Below are 21,231 nucleotides of genomic sequence, written 5' to 3'. Positions count from 1 at the left end.
GGGGAGCCTGGATAGCTCCTTGCCTGGCCTCCTGCAGTGTGGGGAGGGCAGAGGTATCTACCTTCTGGTTTTATTATGGGGACTCTTGAGTTAATATTTGTAAATCGCTTAGCATAGCATCTGGCACAGATGTGTTTGTTAAATGAAATAAAAATTTTATCTAACAATGAGATTCACTGGAAACATTTTGTAAATACATAAGAGAACACTTTGCCTTGGTTCAGAACCAAGAGTGACTCATGTACTTTTCGACTTCACCTGGATGAGAGCCGCTCCATGGTCCTCATCTGAGTCCCGTGTTCTTGACAGCTTTCTCCACCTCGTCAGTGACGGTGAATTTACTTCCCCTCCACACTTTGAATTGTAGAAAGTTGTCCATTTTGAACAATCTGTGTCGCTGACCACCTTCTACTTGGCTAAAAATGGAACGTCGCCAACCCAAAGGCAAACAGACGGCTCACTGGGTTGTGAAGTCCTTCTGTGCCGTACAATCTAGATACAGATCATCAAATCAAGACAAGGGACGTGGGAGGTGGGCCCCAGCCGAGCTAGCTGCTGGATGCGATGTGACTGGACATGGAAGCCCCAGCACAAGTCCTCTCACTATGATCGATCTGGCCGAGACCTGGTGTCCACTGAGGGATCCAGCCACAAGTCACTGTCAGGCGTCATTATACTGTCAGGGGAGCTTCCTCCAGACAGGCCAGATGCTTTCCATAATTCCAGGCATGTGAGCAAATTTCCAGGCACTGCAAGTCACCGTGCCCTCTGTCCCCTCAAAGGCACCAAAGGACTGTTGATTCTTCTCTGGGGACACATCCATTAAGTGTCGTGGTATATTGCAGGGGTTCCAGCATCAGACAATATCTGATTTTGTCCTTCCTCCCTGTGGCCCTGCTTCCTGTGCCTTCTGTTCCTGCTCTCCTGTTCATTACAGGACTTCAGAGCCCCATGCTGGGCTCTTCTGGAGGGCAGTTTGCACAGGTTCAAGGGGAGAGAAGGAAAAGAAGTTGCCTGCTACGTTTAGGAAGACCTCAGCGGCAGGCATGGCATTGTGGGAGCTCACCCCACCTGCTGCGGCACAGCCTCACCCATTGGTGCCCCATTCAGTGGCAAAAACCAAATGGGGAGGAGGTTCCATTTGAGTAACTCCTGAGAATCTCCAAAGTCCTCTCCCGCTCTGTTGTCTGGGAACTCCAGTCCACCAGCCGGATCCAGCTGCCTACTGACAGCTCCACAGCGGGTCACATGTGCATCTGAGGCTGGATGGGCTGAAACCACCTGCTGAGGTGTAACTGCATGTCCTGGCCCCAGCCTGAAACTCATCCAGGTCTCCTGCGCTCAAGCTGCAGGTAGGTCTTACCCTGGATGCCTGTCCTGCCCTCACCCCTTCCTAAGAGACTCCTAGTTCTGAAACTGCCCCAGGCCCTGCACTTCCCTTTACCCCACCCTTCACCCCACCATCACCACCCTGTCCACATGCCCATTGCTCCTCGTGATTACCTGGTCACCATCTAAGTGGACTTCCCTGCAACCATCCCTCATCAGTGGGTCATCTTTGGAAACAGACCAGAGCCCATCACTGTCCTGTCAAATCCTCCAGTGGAGTCCCTCACACCTAGATGACATTCTACACTCCCTGCCTCTGGAAGGCCTGCAGGTTTTGTCCCCGCCCACCTCCCTCCCATCTTCCCTTCCTGCATTGACTTTTGTCTGTTCCTCAGTCATATCAAGCTTCTTCTTGCCTTAAATCTTTGCAATCACTTGTCCCTCTGCCTAGAAATCTCTCTCCTGGCAGGTCAGTGGCTGGCACTTCCTTGTGGTTCAGATCTCAGCTTAAATGTCACTCCTGCAGGGGGCCACTTTGACCACCAGATCAAAATCAGATACCTCATCCCTCCCTATAACACCACCCTGTTGCGATTCTCCAAAGAGCCCTTAGCAGCAGCTACCATTTTTCTGTTTGTTTACTCATTTTGCTTCTGTCTTTGTCCCTGGCCCCCCTTAGAGTATCTGATCCAGGTGAGCAGATCTGTCTGGCTCATTGCTAAATCTCTGGCAGTTAGAGGTGTGCTTTGCCCGTAGTTGGTGCTCAGTAGATACTGATCAAATGAGTGAATAATTAGTCAGACCACTCTGTGCTCTTCCTTAACCACGTTTTTGGCTAACTGGGGAAACCAGTAGGGGCTTTGTTCTGGCAGGACCTTGTAAGGAAGTTTTCTCAGCCTCAGCACAATGGCCATTTGGGGCTGGATTATTCGTGGTTTTGGGGGCTCTGGCCATTGGAGCATGTTTACTAGCATTCCTGACCATTCCCCACTACATGCCAGCAGCAAACTCCACCGCCATCCCCAGGTTGTGATGACCCAAAATGTGTCCAAACGGTTCCCAATGTCCCCTGGGGAGCAAAATTCTTCCCCCGCCTCGCACCGCTTGAGAACCATCCCCACTGGAGAGCCATCCACACCTGCACATGATTGATGACACCCATCTCAAAGTGGGGGTCCCCAGACCAAGACTGTGATGACTGGCAGGGAAACTGGTGTATCCACGGGTGCAGAGCTCAGGCTGCGGGGCGGAGGGTCTGGCCCTGCTCCCAGCTCCCTCACACACCCGCTGGGTGAACTGGCTTAGCTCTGAGGACGTGGGCTTCCTTATCAGAATGGGGTGTATGTCCATGGGGTGGGTAGGAGACCAACCATGGGTCTGATGGGGATGAGTGGATGCAGACAGAGGTGGACGTGGTGACAGCAGGGTGTAGGAGCTGGACTACAGCAGGGGGCTCCGTGCAGCCGCCATTTCTGTCCCTTTCTGGAGGGGCGTCCTCTGTGCTGCAGATGCGCGCGGCGGGGTGGAGAAAGGGGACTTGGCAGTTCTCCACTGAGGCTTACATGCACATCCAGCTGACACACTGGCTCTAATCCCTGCTCCTTTGACACTCATTTTCTGGTTTTCACAAAGGCCGACTGTGCTCTGAGCAGCTGCAGCTGGTCGGGGCCCCTGGGAGGCTGTGGGAAGGGTCGCGGGCACCACTGGCAGCTGCAGTGCCTGTCTCTGTCCCCTCAGTGCTCAGCGCCCCCGCCAGTCCCTGGGCAGGGCTGTGCAGCCACAGGGACTCCCTCCGCGAGGAGCAGAGGTCAGTAGGGGAAGGGAGAGGAAAAGCAAGACGTAAGAAAGAGCATCTGCTTTCAAGAGTTACCTCTGAAGTCCTCTGTGAGGTCCAAAATCCTGACACCAGCAAACGCCTGCCCTGGGTGGAGGGAAGCCATGGGCCTGGAGCTCTCGGGAGACTTTCAAGTGGGAGAAGGAGAGAAAGCCTTGTCCAGTCTTCTCTTGGCTTTAAAACAACGGAGGCATGGCCACCTAGTTAGGTGGCTCCTAGGAGAGATGCACATCATTGTTTCCAACACATTTTAAATTACTGTAAATAGTGCCTAAAGTACTTGTCATACCTGTGTTCCGCGGGGACGGTGATGGAAGGAGGTGGAGCGTGGCTGGCGCGGGGACCAGCCTGGGCAGATGTCCGCCTGCAGGGCCAGCTCTCCTGGGCAAGACTCCTCAACAGGAGTGCGGCTCTTGGGGACGAGGGGGGCTCTGCCAGGACTGAGGCACAAGGATGTTGAGGGTCTTGGGAGCAGAAGCAGGTCTCCGTGAGAGCTGGCAGGGCTGGGGAGCCGGCCCAGGGGCGGGAAGGGGGGACCTCAGTGAGCAGGGATGCCCACAGGCTCTGTTTTCTCCAGCCCTTGTGTGTCTCTGCCTGGCGTCACCTGCTCCTGATGAGGAAGCAGCCTGTCCTGGGAGAAGATGGTGGTGGGACCCAACTTCGCAGCCTCCCACGCGCACCGCCCCAGGGGACAGTAATCACTGCTCCCGATGTCTGTGCGTTACGCCCAGGGGTGGACTCCGCCGGGGTCGTGGACCCCGTGTGGGGACTGACCCCATGGCTCCTGCTCCACCCCTGGGGCTGGGCCCTCTCTGAGCCCAGGGGAGCTGAGCTGTCATAGGAAGGAAAGTGAGAGGTGTCAGCAGCCAAACGTGGCGGGTACCACTGCCCTGCGTGGCTTCACGCCAACACAGCAGCTCTGTGCTCCTCAATTTATTTCAGTTCATTCAGAGAGGAAGGAGATTCAGCTAAACTTTTTTGGGGGGAAGTAATTAGGTTTATTTATTAAAATTTTTTTTAATGGAGGTGCTGAGGATTGAACCCAGGACCTTGTACGTGCTAAGCATGCGCTCTACCACTGAGCTACACCCTCCCCGCCTCAGCCAAACTTTTGAATTGGCTTTGAGTAAACCTGAGAGAAAACAAGAGAACTTGACTTATGTAGACCTGAGCTGCAATGACTCGGGCTGGAACCGCTGTTAGAGACTCAGAAGCAAAAGGTGGGGACGTACCCTGTCCTCGCTGGCTCCCAGGGTCCTCCCAGGAACCTTGACTGAGGACACCCACGGGGCCCCTTGTCTCGTTCTTTGCTCTCCCGGCTTCCCTGCAAGACTCAGCTGAGTGCCAGTGAAGTGGCTGGAGGCAAGATGAGGAAGCTCTAGTGTCCGATGTCGCCTTTACTATCATCACTGCAAAGTTTTAAGAACGAATGTACCAGCAATTATTTCCTGTTAGCAAACCCCAGGGAAAGACTGCTTGAACCATGTTATATAAGCTCCTGGTCCTGGACCAGTCACCTGTGGCCAGCGACTGGAACTCTGTGACCAGCTGGATGTCGTCCCTGGACCATCATTGTGGACAGGGACTCAGGACCAGAAGCAGCTCTGTTAGAATCACATGATTGGGAGGAGTGTTTTCCAGAGGGGCGGACAAGTGGATGGTGCCCTCTGCCAACTGAGATGGGAGCGGTGGCCAGAAGAGCTGAGGGTCTCCCCTCACTCGGTGGTGCACGTGGGTGTTCGCAGGGCCTCCCACTGTTTGACTCCAAAGCCCTCAGCATCCTGATGAAAAATGATCCTGATTCATATCTAGTGGTCATTTTGACGATTTTGATGGAATTTTCTAGTAGGCAGCCTAGAAGCCAGTGCTGTGCCTGCAAGGGGTAGGCTCTTAATAAATGTGGATTAAGTAACCTGCCAGCTAAGTGATCCCACACCACGTCATGGCTTCACTGCACTCATGTGGTTCTCTCTCAATTTTACACACTGAGTAAGGATATTCCCAAATTAAATTTTAACTATTTATGCATCCGAAAAAAAATTCATTGAACATTTTACAAAGGGCATTGTATTACTCAGGGTTTTATAGAGAAACAACTAATAGAATGGAGGGGTGTGTGTGTGTGTGTGTGTGTGTGTGTGTGTGTGTGTATGTGTGTGTGTATAAAGGCAGGGAGAGAGAGAGAGAGAGAGAGAGAGAGAGAGATTTAATTTATTTTAAGGAATCAGCTCATGTGACCAGGGGGCCTGGCAATTCCAAATTCTACAGGGCAGGCCTTCAGCTGGAGACCCAGGGAAGAGAAGATGGTGCAGCTGAAGTCTGAAGATGGTATGGAGGGAGGATTCCTTCCTTTTCAAGGGACCTCAGTTTTTCCTTTTAAGGCCTACAGCTGATTGGATGATGCCCACCTACATTATGGAGGGTCATCTGCTTGGTCTCAGTGGTCTCAAAGTCCACTGATTTAAATGTTAATCACATCTAACAAATACCTTTGCAACAACATCTAGACTTGTGTTTGACTTAAAAATAGGCACCATAGTCTGGCCAAGATGTAACATAAAATTTGCCATCATGATGTTGAAGGTGGATTTCAGTACAATGGAACATTTATGCTGTTTTCATCTTTAAGGATATCTTTCCTTGTTTGAATTAGTTTGAAGACAGAAAGTTTTTGCCTTCAAATGAAACCTGTGGTTCTTGTATTTTGTACAATACAATAAATAAGTAAGTCTTAAGTCTTAACATTAAAAGACATTACTGGGATAAAAAGATTGCAATTTGTATAATACAGAACACAAGTTTTTTAAAAATCATGTTCCTTTATATAAAGAATTTCTTAAAAGTCCTTTCTTAAGGAGAACACTATTATTATAGCAGAGGGATAGCAACCGCTGTAATTAAGAGTGAAAGCATTTTTGCTGGGTCAGTGTTTACTTCTACGTCTACATATTAACTTTCAAAAATCTTCTCCTTTGGTGTCCTAACCTTTTATAGGTGATACATTTTAAGCCAAAAATAAAAGGCTTTTATTTTTATTTTTGAAGCTTTTGCAACTAAACAAATAAGGGAAAAAGTCCTAATGATTCACATGTTGGCATATAAGGTAGATTCATTCATTCATTCATTCATTCATTCTTCCATGAATCCATTTTTCCATACATTCATCCTTCAAATAATTATTGAAGACCTAGCATATTCTGGGCACTAGATTAGGTACTGGGTGAGCAACATGAATAAGAGAGAGCTACTACCTTCAAGAGGCTTATGCTCTAATAGGGGATAAAAGGATTTAAAAATAATGGCTCTACGTGTGGTAAGAAATATGGAGCTGATCGTTCTGGAGTACATTGGGAAGGCATCTAAGAATAGATACATTTAACAGAGCCCTTATGATATCAAGTGGTTTACAAATGATCTCATTTACTCCCCAGAGTGCTCTGGGATGTAGGTTCTACTGTTACCATCCCCCTCCTCTTACAGGTGAGACAACTGGGGCACACAGGGTTGGAATACCTTGCCCAAGATCTGACAGCTTGTACGTGCAGGAGCCTCCCCCTTGGTCTTGCAACCCGTCCAATAACGACCCTGCTGGGAGAAGCAAGGAAGTGATGGGTCTCTGTGTGTTGTACGGAGGTGGGGGGCACTGTAGGACGCAGCTGTTCAGGGGGAGTAGAAGAAAGACTGAGTGAGGGTGGTGTGGGCATTGTGAGAAGAGGTTGGGGGGGGGGTCTGGGGCCGGCGCCTTGGATTAGGTGGAGGACTGGCCAAGGGACGGGGGGAGAAGGAGTCTAGCACGACTCGGGTACGTGGTCGACGAGGGCGCTGTTACTGAATCGGGTTGGTGCAAAGAAGGCAAAGGAGGTGTGGTGGGAAAGCTGGCAAGTGTCAGCTGTGGCATAAACCTTGTGCAGTTGGTGGAAACACCCAGAGTGGCCGTATGCTTTGAAATCCCCGCACACTTTGAAATCTCTGAGAAGTATTTCTGCCCTGTCCCTCTGCAGCTGTGCTCAAGCCAGGAACCATGGCGCTGCCCCAGCTTCTCCTCGGCCAGCCTGCGGGGGGCCTGTGAACTCCCTTCAGATCATCTGCACACAACCAAAGATGGGCTGTAAAAGCCAGTATCCAGGGGTAATATGGAGGGAGAGAGGAGCCTGACGTGGTCCCTGGGTCACTCAGCTGGGGGCCGAGGGCAGAGGGCAGAGGGCACAGGAGGAGGATAGGGAAGGGACTGCCCCTCCCAGCTTCACTCACCAGGAGTCAAACCCCAGGCCAAGCGCTTCATCCAGATGGACTCTCAAAATACAGGGAATTTACCCAATTCACCCAGCAAACACCAGCTTTACGCCAACTTCCCTGTTCCACGTTAGCTAGCGTCCTAGTAACTATGTGCCCTAGCGCGCGTGGAAGCTATAGCGTCTGGGGAAAGAATGTTTCCTTCTTCCAGGCAGGAGGTACTCCCGACGCATCGCTTACTGAGCAAGCTGAGCAGTCAAAGTGGCCATGAACCTTCCAACAGGGGCCCTCAGAGCAGGGGCCCGCAGCAGGGTGGCGCAAGGAGGCGGCGGGCTGTGATACATTCGATTCAGTCGGACTTGCTGAAGTGGCTTCCAGTCCACGTCTTCTAAAGTTTGTGACTTATTCTTAAGACCACACTGGTCTTTTCAGTCACAGTGGCTTTATGGGTTGTTATGGGTTGAGCTGGGTTTCCCCAATAGATGCTGAAGCCCTAACCACCAGTTTCTGTGAAATTGATCTGATGTTGAAATAGGATCTTTGCAGATGATCGAGTTAAGATGAGGTCTTTGCGGGGTGGGGAGTGGGGGGGATGGTTAATTCAGTATGACTGGTGTCCTTATAAGGAGAGGATCCTTGGACACAGAGACAGACAAGCACAGAGGGAAGACGACGGGGGTGGGTAGAGGGTGGGAGGGGATGGAGGGATGTCTGTTTATAAGCCAAGGAGACATGCCTGCAACAGAGCCTTCCCTCACAGCCCTCAGAAGGAACCAAACCTGCCAGCACCTTGATTTCAGACTGCCAGCCTCTAGAACCATGAACAAACCTTTATTTAAGTCCCCCAGTTTGTCGTGCTTCATTGCATCAGCACTGGCAAACTAGTAAACGAGTTATCTCAAAATTTGAGTTATTGGAATCCATCATTCCTGTATCTGTGCTGGGAAACTGTCATGGCTGCTAGACTGGACCATCCATTAGGTAAGATTGAAAGGAAGACTGTGGGCCCACTGGGAGTGTACAGTCAGGGGCCAAAGAGCGTGGACCCTGCTGAGCAAAGCTGGCGGGATGGTGCGGGACTCTGGCAAAGTTGCATTTTTGGTCATATTCCACGGTGGAACGGCCGTGCAAGCCAACCAGTCTTTCATCCCAGAGCCTGGTGTCCTGGGGCACGCCCTCCACAGGCTCTGGGAAGTGATTTCCTGCTGGGCACCCGAATCACTGGAGCTCTTGTCCGAAAGGCAGTTGCCAAGACTCCACCGGACCTACCCAGCCAGACCCCGGAGGGAGGGGTGGAGATGAGCTGGTGAAGAGACAGCCGCAGGGCGTGGGCTGCGGTGGGCACGGAAGGGGCCAGCGCTCTCCAGGAACCAGGCTTCACCTCGCTTCTGTCAGAGAAACTGCAACTCAAAAGCAGTGGGCCCCCAAGAGGGCCTCCATCTGCTGCAGGCTATTTCGGGAATCCTGTGACTGTTAATTTAGTTAATCATTGATGTGGTATTTAATAAAACTGGCATAGTTCCTTTTCTCTCCAATTATGAAACACTGCTATTCCCTACGCACCCCTTCAGCCTTTGCTGAGCCAATTAACATCATTTATTCAACAGGAATCTAGATGGCAATGGGGTACCTCAATCTGCGCACCCGCTGGGCTTTAACATTAAATTTACTTCGGCCGAAAGTGATGAGAGGCAGCCCTGTGAGGCCCTGGGAACAGTCATGTAGCCAGAGCGGATGTTCTCTGTCACATTGGGGTTTTCTCACTTTCTAAACAGAAGTCACGGTAACTGAGCGGCACCACTCTGGGCGAGAGTAGGCTGCAGGTATTAAGCGGGACCTCCAAACGGATGTACGTGCTGCAACAAGTGGGGAGAAATTGTTAAAAATTCAACAGTGAATATTCTGGATCAAAGTAAAGAAAATATTGGGTAAAGATGATAAGGACCAAAGTAGGACATGGTGTCCTCCGAGGTGAGGTGAAGTATGATGCCACAGAAGGAGACACGAATAGGGAATCAAAAAATCAGGTTTGGGGGGAGGGTGTACCTCAGTGGTAGAGCATGTGCTTAGCATGCATGAGGCCCTGGGTTCAATCCCCGGTACCTCCGCTATATAAATAAATACATAAACAAACAAACAAATCTAATTACCTCCCCCCCTCAAAAAAAGAATATAATTAAGAAAAGAAAAAAAGAAGATGTGGTATATTTACACAATGGAATACTATTCAGCCATAAAAATGACAACATAATGCCATTTGCAGCAACATGGATGTCCCCAGAGAATGTCATTCTAAGTGAAGTAAGCCAGAAAGAGAAAGAAAAATACCATATGAGATTGCTCATATGTGAAATCTAAAAAAAAAACAACACAAACAAAGCATAAATGCAAAACAGAAACAGACTCATAGACATAGAATACAAACTTGTGGTTGCCAAGGGGGTGGGGGGTGGGAAGGGACAGACTGGGATTTCAAAATTTGTAGATACTGACAGGAGTATGCAGAATAGATAAGCAAGATTATACTGTACAGCACAAGGAAATATATACAAGATCTTGTGGTAGCTCACAGTGAAAAAAATGTGACAATGAATATATATGTTCATGTATAACTGAAAAATTGTGCTCTACACTGGAATTTGACACAACATTGTAAAATGACTATAGCTCAATAAAAAATGTTAAAAAAAATTAAAATTCAGGTTTGCCTCCCAAATCCAGCCAAAATGCTACTTAATCTTATCACTGTTTTACCAATTATGAAAATCAGAATAGGAAGGGTTAAGCTAGAGAACGTGTGTGATTTTGTACAGTGTAAGGCTGTCTCAGAGCTGTCTGCATTAAACTTCAGTTTCTTTTATAATTCAAAAGAATAAGCTGTTCTTCAAAGCATAGTTTCTATTTTGAGAAATTACTGAGAGTGATTTAATTAAAACCACGTAAGGTGTGTTGACAATCTTCCAGAAGCGTGGTGACAATTGCTGACACCCAGAGCATCACTACTTAGTTGCAGTCTGTGGACCACCAGCCCTGACGTGACCTGGGAGCAGGAAGAGATGCAGAAACTCAGGTCTCACCCGCAGATGCGCTGGACCAGAACCCTCATTTAATGGGTTTCTGGGTGGATTATATTCACATTAGAGCTGAGAATCCCTGGTCTTGATTACTGGATGGGGGAAGGGGTTAAGGAGTATTTTGTTGGCTTATAGAAAAGTAGACATATTCCTGAGAATATAATAAATATATATGCATATACAATAAAACATAAAATACTATAGTATAACATAACATGATGTAACATATATATTCTAACAATATCTAATTGGGTTAAACACTCATCTTTTAGAAAGCAAATGGACAGTTCTCAGAAAACGGCAGCACAATTGTGAGATCTTTCTGAACCCCACATAGATACAGACATCTGCAAGGCAGAAGCAAAGTGGACAGACGACATTGACAGAAAAGCTAGGTGACAAGGGATTCCAATAACCTCCAAAATCCAGTTGATGGGGACATATTCCCAGCAGCGACCAGGTCTTGGTATTATCAGCGTCTATAGGGGTGAAGCAGAGGGAAGGAACAGGGCGTCAGGTGACTTTAGCAAAAGGGAACCCTCCAAGTAGCTAACAGGTGTTCACTGGAAAGCAGGGTGGGACAATCTGAGAAGAGTAAATTGGGATCTTGCCCCTGCTGCAGTCGCGGGTAACCGCCCGGAGCCCTCGGCGGGTCTGCCTGAGACGGTCAGTCTAGTCTCTGTGAACCTTTCAAACCGAGCCCCCTTTCTTTCCGTGTAGGGTCCCCCATTGAGGAGAAGCTGCCAGAACAGAATCCAAATTGAGCAGGATGAGGACACAGGGATGAAGGGGGAAGGTCACAGATAAAAACAGGAGAGGGACACAAAGCCAGGAAAATCTCAGAAAGCAGCTCCGCGTAGATATGTATTTTTTCATGTTATGTGATAACAATTCTTAAAGTTCAGGGTAACCAAATTCATGCAAAGATGAGCGACAGCAAAGCATAAGGTCAACTTCCATGCAAAGTTACCATAAAGGAAAGAGATTAAGAAATGGAATAACACCCTTGAGTACTAAAAAACAAAGACTAAAAATAAACAGATCAAAATCATAACAGGCCTTTTCAAAATGAGCTCAGAGATATTAAGAAAATTATACAAAATGTCAATGAGAAAAACTCAGAATGAGGTGACATAACCCAAGAAAGAATTAGAAATGAGAAGGAAAATCATTTTGCTGTGAAGACTGTAACTGGAAGGAAAACCAAGAGAAACCGAATAGAACTGACAATGCCTTCAGAGAAATGAAAATTAAAATGTCTTCGTGATAAAGTTTTTATCTGTATTTTTGGGGGACCGGAGAACCACAGACTACAGAAGTCCAGTTGTTAGAAGGCCACATAGCCTGACACTGAAGACGCTGGCTGTTTAAACTAGGTCCCCCTACTGAGGGCCACCAATGGTAACAGATCTAAGACCAAAAGTCACCACTTCTTTTTCCCAACTAATTGTACTTTCTGCTGTTCCATTGGCCCTAAGTCATCCAATTAAGGTTATAATGTTATGTAATCATTGCTAAATATTGTATGTGTGTGTATACATATGTGTGTATATATAAATATATATGTAGTGATTTCTATGTATATGAAACATAAACATTCAAGAATAAGTTCATAAAAATTCACATTTTTAATGAAGATACTGAGGACTGAACTCTCCACCACTGACCTATAACCACCCTCCCCCACAAAAATGTTATTTAAAAAAAAAGAAATGAAAAATGATACAGAAAGTATTGGAGAGAAAATAGCCAACATTGAAGACAGACGGAGAGGACCTAAAGCTTAGGGAACCAGAGTCGATGGAGAAGGCAACCAAATCTCAGTACCAACAATTACAGCCCAAGAAAGATGTCTTGCAATTACAAAGTTTATACCTGAAACTATATGTTGAAAGGATTCTCTGCATGCTGAGACTGTCAATATAGAGCAACCAACACTAAGATCTTCTAATAAGATCACTGGATTTTAAAGAAAAGAAAAAAAAAAAAAAGAAACTCTGGGCAAAGGGAGGACTTGATATACAAGGAAAAGACAATTCCATTTCTGTTGGTTTTTTTTTTTTTTTTACACCATATAGCTTTGTACCTGAATACAGTAGAGTGGCATATTTAGTATACTCAAGGAAAGCAAATGGAAATACAGGATTTTATATCCAATAAATTGCCATCCAGTATTAAGGACACAGTAAACCATATGAAGAGGAAAGCCTGCAGGGATGATGGCTCCCACGAGCCCTTCCCAAGAAGGCCACCAAAGCATGACTTTCAAATGGCCAGAACGGTGGTCACTGGACTGGTAGGAAGCATTCATTATCTCTGTGCTTCTGGGACGAAGGCTCAGCGAAGGTTAGAAGGGAGAGGGGATGGGGCGTAAGGCCCAGGTGGTCTGACAGCCAAGGTCTGGCACAACCATTGGAGAGTCAGGAGGTGTGTTTATTTCACTATCTCCGCCATCATAGTTAGTGATGCTCACGCAGTTCTGAGATGTGTGTATAAGAAGGGATAAAGCCTATGGGTGATTGCGGGGTATTCTGATTCTACTGTCCCCTGTATTTTTGGGAATGTGGATTCCTGGGGTGGAAACAGGCTATGTGGGTGTAAAATAAAAGAGATTAAGTAAGAGCACTTTAGCCCTGAATTTGAATTTAAAATCACAGTACGGACTCAAGAGGCGCTTGCAGGCACACATACACACACACACACACACACACACACACACACACACTCTCTCTCTCTCTCCAGACTGTCTGTGGGAAGCTCTGCAGGTCTGCAGGTCTCAATTGTTCTTTAGATACATTGGAAGGAAGAGAAAGTTCGGCAGGGAAAACTGTTAATTAAAAGATTTACCAAGTTTTAAAAAATGGGTGAGGCTAAAATTGTAGTGGATAAGCATACACATCCAGATGGTAAACCTATAAAGAAATGCAAGGAAGTTTTTGCTGCAGAAGCGGAGATAATGGTCGCTTTTGGCAGAAGCCCAGTGAGGGGCTGGACTGGGCTGGGGATGAGCTGTGGTCCAGGAGGGACCTGTGGGCTGGGTGCAAAGTTCTTTTTGTTGATCTAGGTTGCAGTTACAAGGTTCATCGTAAAATAATTCACCAAATCACACATTTGTTTCACGGGGGTTCCTGGATCTGTGTTTCACTCTTCAGTGAAAGGGAGAAGGGTGATTCCAAACAAACAGTAACAGCAACCAACGTCCCCTAAATGGTTAATCCTGCTACTGTCCCCGCATGCATTGCGTATTTCAACCAGACGGGGCACAGCCTGGTACGAACAGTTCCCAGACTGTATCTCAGTTCTGCCTGAGTCTTTGCCCCTTGGGTGACCTTGGGTCTCTCTCAACAGCAGTTTTATCACGTGTGAGGTACGTCCAACCACACTCATGCATAATTCACAGGGATGCAGAGCGGCTCCAATGAGAAAATGAATGTGCAAGTTCTTTGTACCCCGCAAAACGCTCTGCGAACACTTGTTCTTGTTACTGATGTAAAATCCAGAACAGTGAGCTCCCCACAGCAATTGTGTGGCTGGTGTTTCACCCTGGCTGGTCCAGTCCCCTCCCCCAGCCCTCTTGTGAATACCTGATATATGCGACATGTACATTACCACTCTTGGGAAGGCCAGCTGAACAGGTATTTAATAATGAGGCTCTGTCTTGGTATGAACTTTAAGGGAGTTGAAGTTCATGAACGCTAACGTTTCCTGGTCTGCTGAAACTCCTATCTGTAAATCACTAAATGTTTATCAACTTTCCTCTTTGCTCCAGGCTCCGACCAAGTACTTGAGTCCATCAGTGGGAAAAACAAATATTTCCCTGCTCTTGGGGAACTTACATTTTAGCAAGAGCAGAGAGACAACCCACTCAATAAGGAAAGTATATAGAATATTTGAAGGTGGTAAGGATTATAGAGGACAGAAAAAGTGGATTAGAGTTAAGAGGATTAGGAGAGCAAGGGTGGGGGTGGGGCTGCAATTTTGTGTTGGGTGGGCCGGTTGGCCTGATTGAAAGGTGACATTTGAGAAGAGACAGAAAGAAAGTGAGGGACTGAGCCTGGTGGCTATCTCGGGGAAGTGCATTCTGGGCAGAGAGCACAACCAGTGCAAAGGCCCTGTGGCAGACTCATGCCTGGCTTGTGAGAGGGACAGTGGGGAGGCCAATGTGGATGGAGTGAAGTGAGTGTGGGGAAACAGGAGGAGATGAGGCCAGGAAGAAGGGGGGTAGATGGCAAAAGGGCTTTTGAGGCTGTTGAAAAACCTTAGAGACTTAACTTTTCTCTATGGAAATGGGGAGCCATGCAGGGTGAGAATCAGAGGATGGACATGATGGGGTTTGGGTTTTTAAAGAATCCCTCTGGATGCTGTGATGAGAGTGGTGTCAGGGACCAGGAAAGAAGCAGGGAGATAAATTATGAGGCTAGAGATGCAGGCCGCATGGACTGGGACAGTAGCTAAGGTGGGACACAGTTGTCTGGGGTCCCCTCTCAAGCCCTGAATGCAAGTAAGAGTGCCTGGGGAGGCTGGGTCGTGCCTCCTTGGCACGGCTGTTGTCTTCTCTCCTTCAGGCTGTGGTCTTCTTGGCCAGTCTCTGCTAAGTTTCATCTCCAGTTCTGATGTGCACCAGAGAATGTCAATCAAGCATTTCTGGGTGAGACGGGCTCCCAGAATTGTCCCCTCACCCTGCAAAGCAACAGAAGTTCCTTTTCTTTGAGCAGCTCTGCCTCTCCCATTCACGATCTCCCTTCTCTCTCTCTGGATATTCCTTTTGTTGTCAGAAAGCCGGTGCTGGTGTTTTTGGGGAAGCCTTTCCTCTGGTTGGTTTGCTGATTCTGGACTGCATTCACACACACATGTACACACCTGTGATAAATTCCTGTGCTGTCCTGCACTTCTAAGTGTTAGCAGCCCTGGCAAGCTGGTTAGCTCATTAGAGATCTTAATTATAGCCACAGGCAGTATGATTGTACTGTAATCTCTCCCCAGCCATAAACTCTTCTGATGTTCAAGGCTAACATCCGTGGGTTTACATCAGATTGTTACATCCAGCACATGGTAGATCCTGAACCGGTCTCTAAACTGGCCACCATTCGACCACTGGCTTCTACCAATGCTTTCACATTTGCTGTCATCCCTCACACATTTTCAACCTGCTCACTCAATCTCAGGAGAAGATGTCATCATCATATTTTTTGAGATGCACGTTAACACGTGGCACATACATTTCTCTTTTTCGCTTTCATTGTCTGCCAACTCAATAATGTAAAATTAAAAAAAAATGCATTCACTCCAGTTTGGATAAAGATAAAGTGTGATTACTACACTCATGACTCAAATGAGTGGGATATGAGGGTGTTCTCAAAATTGTCGGGGTTAGGGTTTTTAAATGAACGTATTAAGTCTTTAAAGACAAATTTTACTTTTTTTTTTTTAAAGGTATGAGATGTATGTGGTACGAAATTTCAAAGATGAGAAAGGCATTGGGTGAAGAGGATGTCTCCCTTCCAATCCAGCTCCTCTTCCCACAGCAGACGCCACCATCAGATTCCTGTGCAATTTGCAGACACAGACTCTGCATTTACAAACGAATGCGTATGCCTGGGACACTGTGCTGTACACCAGAAACTGATACACTGTAACTGACTATACAATAAAAAAAAGAAATTAAAAAAAAAACAAGCAAATGTGCAATATAACACTACTTAGTGGGTCTGCCCCAGGTGGGCGCAGCAAATGCTGGCTCATTTGATGTCAAAGGAAGACATAATTCATAAAATAAAGAGGAAAAAAAACAAGGTCAGTTGTGTGAGCAGCATACAAAGTTGCACTGATGCTTGTTTTATTCTGCACATTATTTTTTAATAAAAATGTTTGTCTTCGTGATAGTTTATAAAACAGTGCAACAGGTTAAATGAAAACATTAGCACCTCAGACGTCTTTTCTTTCTCAAATGATTTGGGAAAAATAAAATGTATCCAAATAGAAAAAAAAAATGCATATAACTGAATCACCTTGCTGTACACCTGAAACTGACACAATGTTGTACTTCAACTACACTCAGTTAAAAAATGTATCCAAATAACTAAAGGAGAATAAAGAGGTCTTATTTATTGAGTGCTTACTAGTTACCAGGCACTGCACCCAGAGTCCTACAGCTAATTTTCCGAGGCCAAGTGTATGTAATTAACTCTGCTTTCTAGATGAGGAAGCCGACCTCGGCCAGAGAGGGTCACTCGTTCCAGGTCTCACAGCTTGGAGTTCCGGGTCTCTTTTCTACCATGTCACAATGTGTAGGAAGTGGTAGAAATTCTCTTCTGATGGAGCATACCTGATGTTTTGGAGGTCATATCGCACAAAGGATTCTCTCCGTTAAAGCAAGAAGATTCATTTTGTTTTAGACCTGTGGCTGCAGATGGAATAACAATTTCAGGCAGAGGCATTTTGCAAAGTGAGGGGCCTGGGTGGTTTTGTTCTGGAGGATGATGGCCATTACTCCTAGGGTTTTCAGTTTCCCTTCTCACTTACTTCTGTATTAGCACATGTCCAAATCAGTCTTCGGTGTCTGGAAAGTCCAATTGAATTCTTAACTCTCCGATGAACATATGCATTGACATAGGGAAGGGTGCTCATTGTAAGAATAAAATGGGAGTGGGAGAGAAGGTCAAGGAGATACAGTTCTAGAATGGCGAAGAGTCTGTCCCAGTCAGCGGGCAGGGGTGGTGGGGGACTAGGTTGCAGACATGATGAAGGAGCAGCCCTTAATATCTTAAGAGTGCTTCTTCCATGCAAGGACCCTTTCCTACATACGAGGTTCAGCTGTCGAAATCAGGAAACTGACATTGGTACATTTACACCATCAAATCATCCAGACCCCGGCTAATAGCCCCGACAGTGTCCTTCGGGGGTCAGGAGCCAATCCAGGATCACACATTGCATTGGGTAGTCCCGCCTCTTCAGTCCCCCCATTCTGCTCCACATCTTATCCTGACCTTGACATTCCTGAGCACATCTTTTCTCAGTGCCTCGTATCAGGAGGCACATGTTGGCGGTATGTGCCACTCCTGGGGATGTCAACATTTCTTATCGCTGATTAAAATGATGGTTGTCAGGCGTCATGGCTGTATAGTTAATTGATATGCATGGTAAATGTATTGATTAATAAGTAACATTTAAATATCCTGTGGGGAGGTACTTAGAGATTATAAATATTTTATTCCTCATCAGACTTTAATTCTTCAGGCTTAGCATCTGGAGATGCTAATGACTTTTTTTTTTGCCTGAATCAATTATTACTATTTTGGTTGCTAAACAGTGATTTTTTGATTCTACGGTTTCTTTTAGATTGGTTAGTTGGCATTCTACTATAAGAGACCATCTCTTTCTCTTTTACTATTTAATTAATTAATTACTAATTGTTATGTGTAATAGATTCCTGTTTTACCCAGAGACATTGAATCCTTTACTAACATTTTATCATTTTTTTTTTCCTTTGCTGAAATTAGCCCAGACTTGGCCAATGGGAGCCTCCTCAAAGTGGCTCTTGTGTTCTTTTGATGTGACCCCATCATTCCTTAAGCACTCCCGTATTTTTTGGCACTGGTAGCTATTCCAGACTTATCTTGTATTTCTTCTGCCATAGTTCTGGGGTCCACGAAAATGGCTGACTCAGTTAATGGCTGAGCAGTTAATTACTGGGAGAAGTATGCTAAAATCTCCCACTATGATAGTGAACATTTTCATTTCTTTTTGTAGTTCTGTCAATTTTTGTTTTCTATATTTTCAAGCTCTGTTAGTAGGTATATTTGCCTAGTGAATTATACTTGTAGTTTATATAGTAACCTCATTTCCAGGAACAGGTTTTTGCCTTAAAGTTTAGTTTATCTGTTGTCAATTACATATCCTAGTTTATTTTTTGTTTAATGTTTTCCCGTCATTTCTTTTTTAACCTTTTCCTTTCAATCTTTTCATAGCCATATAATTTAGTGTATTTCTTATAAAAAGAAGTAGCTGAATTTTAAAAAATCTCATCTGAAATATGATTTGGTATTTTCTTTATACCAAATGTATCCAACCCTCTTTCAGATTGCAGTGATAGATACAATTGGATTTATTTCTAACATCTTCAATTGTGCTTTTTATTTATTCTGATTTTTCTGTGTATTCCCCTCCTTTCTTACTTTCTTGGAATTTATCATTGAGTAGTTTTTCTTATTTCTAGTTACACATACTTTTTTCTCTTTTATTTGTGTTTACTCTAGAAATTAATTTTGATGTGAATATCTGCTATTTCAAAATCTTGACCACTGTAAGGGCACTAGAACAGTTCGACTCCAATTATTCCCCTCCCAAATGACCAACTATGCATATCAGTTCTGTCTTTTAAAAAAATGTAATCCCCCAAGAAACTATTATACTTTTATGTAGTCAGTTTTGTTTAGATTCAACTACGTATTTGTCAGTGTCTATGCTTATAATTTTTTTTTTATTTCACACCATCAATGTGCAATTACTCTCATTCTGCCTGAAGTACATTCATTATATTATCCTCCAGTGAAGTTTTTTTGGTAGTAAGCTTTCTCAGTTCTTCATTACCTGAAAATGATTTTTCTTGTGCTCATTCTTGAAAGCTATTTTTCCTTCCCACAGGATATAAATTTTTATTTACTTTTACTTTCTCCCAATTTATTGAAGATATCATTCTCCTGCCTTCTAGTTTTTTTAAAAAATTATTACTGTTGCTGGAGATTAGCTGTCACCTCAATTTGTCATCCCTTTGAAGGCTGTTGGCTTTTATTTCTTTTCTCGTGTATGAATATAGAATCTCAAAGATCAAAGACATTCTCAACTGAAAATTGCACTATGATTTGTTAGGTGTGGATTTCTTTTTATCCAGCCTGGTTAGGAACTCATTCAGCGATTATCTTTTCAAATATTGTGAGCCTCTCTTCTTTTTTCCTTACAGATCTGTGATTATCTGCATGTTCAGTTTTTTCACTGCCTCCTCCATGCTTCTTAACTTCTCTCTTCCAACCCTTAGTGTCTCTACTCTGGAGATTTCTTCTAGTCTATCTTTTTGCTCACTAATTCTCTCTTTGGCTGTGTCTAATTGAATTTTTAATTTAAATTATTGTGCTTTCACTTACATGAGTTTAGTTTTGTTTTTTAAATATCCTTATTTATATTTATAGCCTCTTATACCTAATTCAAATCTTTAATTTTTTTTTTAAAATTTCCTTACATTTATTAAACTACAAATTTTATCCACTAAGTCAAATGCTTTAGTGGCTGAAATCTTTGCAGGTCTGACTCAGCTGGTTGAGGATTCTGCTTTCTCTGGGTCATGTTCCCTTGTTTCTGTTTTGTGATGTTTGAAAGCGAGCTTCTTCCTTTGAACTTTATTTATTTTTTAGGAGTTCCTTGAGACCTGGCAGATGGTGGCTACACCGGAACAGATGTGCACATGCTGAACAGGGTTGCCAGCTTCAAGTCATCCTAACCTTAATTCTCAGTGTAAGAGTTTTCAGACCATCAAGGTACAATCTCAGACTTCAGACTGTGTGGTGGTTAGATTATTATTGCACATTTTCAGAGTGGATTTGTCCCCCTCTTCACCCAGCACCAGTTTTGGGGACAATTTCCTGTCAGTGCTCTTTGATGAGAGCAGCTTTACTGCTGGTTTCTCCACACACCTGTGGGGCCCTACTTTTAGGCACGATTCAGTTTACCCCCTTGAGAGCTTGCTGGGCGTCCTCTCTGGTTCACTGTATCTTCTGAGGCCATGGGAACTGAGGCTCCAGTTCACTTTGATTGTATAAGTGCCCTTTAACCCTGCTTTCCTGCTCCGACTACCTCTCAGCGTTGCCACTTTCTGTTGTATTGGTTTCCCGGGACTGCAGTAACATCACCACAAACTGAGGGGCTCAAAACAGTAAAAACTTATTCTCTCGCAGTTCTGGAGCCTCGAAATCTGAAACCAAGGTGTCAGCAGGGCCGTGCTCCCTCTGAAGGCTCCAGGGTGGACTCCCCCCTTGCCTGTCCCTGGCTTTGGGGGTGTGTCGGCAAGCCCTCGCGTTCCTGGGCTATGGCAGCAGAACTCCAGTCTCTGCCTCCGTCTTCTCATGGCCATCTTCCCTCTGTGCTGTGTCTCTCCATGTCCAAATTTCCCTCTGCTTCTCAGAACGCTAGTCGTGGGGCCAGGGCTCACTCTAATCCAGTATGACCTCACCCTAACTTGATTATATCTGCGAAGAGTCTATTTCCAGATTAGCTCGCATCTGCAGGTTCTGGAGGAGCATGACGTTTTGGAGGACACTGCCTAACCCAGTAGCTATGTCTATCACTTTTGTCAGCCAACTAGTGCCCTAAAAACACATTTAAATTATTTTATTCAGGATGTTTTTATTTATTTGTCTCAGCAGAGGGGTGAAAAACCTCAGCATTATTGGGTGACACTTCAGAAATAAAAGTCTGTGTGTTTTTCTCTATTATTTTTGAGATGATGATGGTAGGCACCAGGATGACAAGATCCGTGCCCACCCATTCTGCTTTGTGTTCTCAGGGCCTAGCATAGCAGAGGGCAGGTGTTCAATCAACGTTGGTAGAATAAGTGAGCAAATGCTTTAATAAGTGACTTTTCAAGAAATAACCAACACCGAGTTACAGAATTTGGAACAAGAGTATCTTGAGAGCCTCCTCCCCAACCCTCCAGTTTAACGCTGGGGGCTGGATAGTTTTCTATGTTCCTTGAATTAGAAGCTCTGCTGG

This window comes from Camelus dromedarius, chromosome 4 (genome assembly GCF_036321535.1).
Source record: "Camelus dromedarius isolate mCamDro1 chromosome 4, mCamDro1.pat, whole genome shotgun sequence".
Classification (NCBI taxonomy): domain Eukaryota; kingdom Metazoa; phylum Chordata; class Mammalia; order Artiodactyla; family Camelidae; genus Camelus; species Camelus dromedarius.
Note: the sequence above shows the minus strand (reverse complement) of the source record.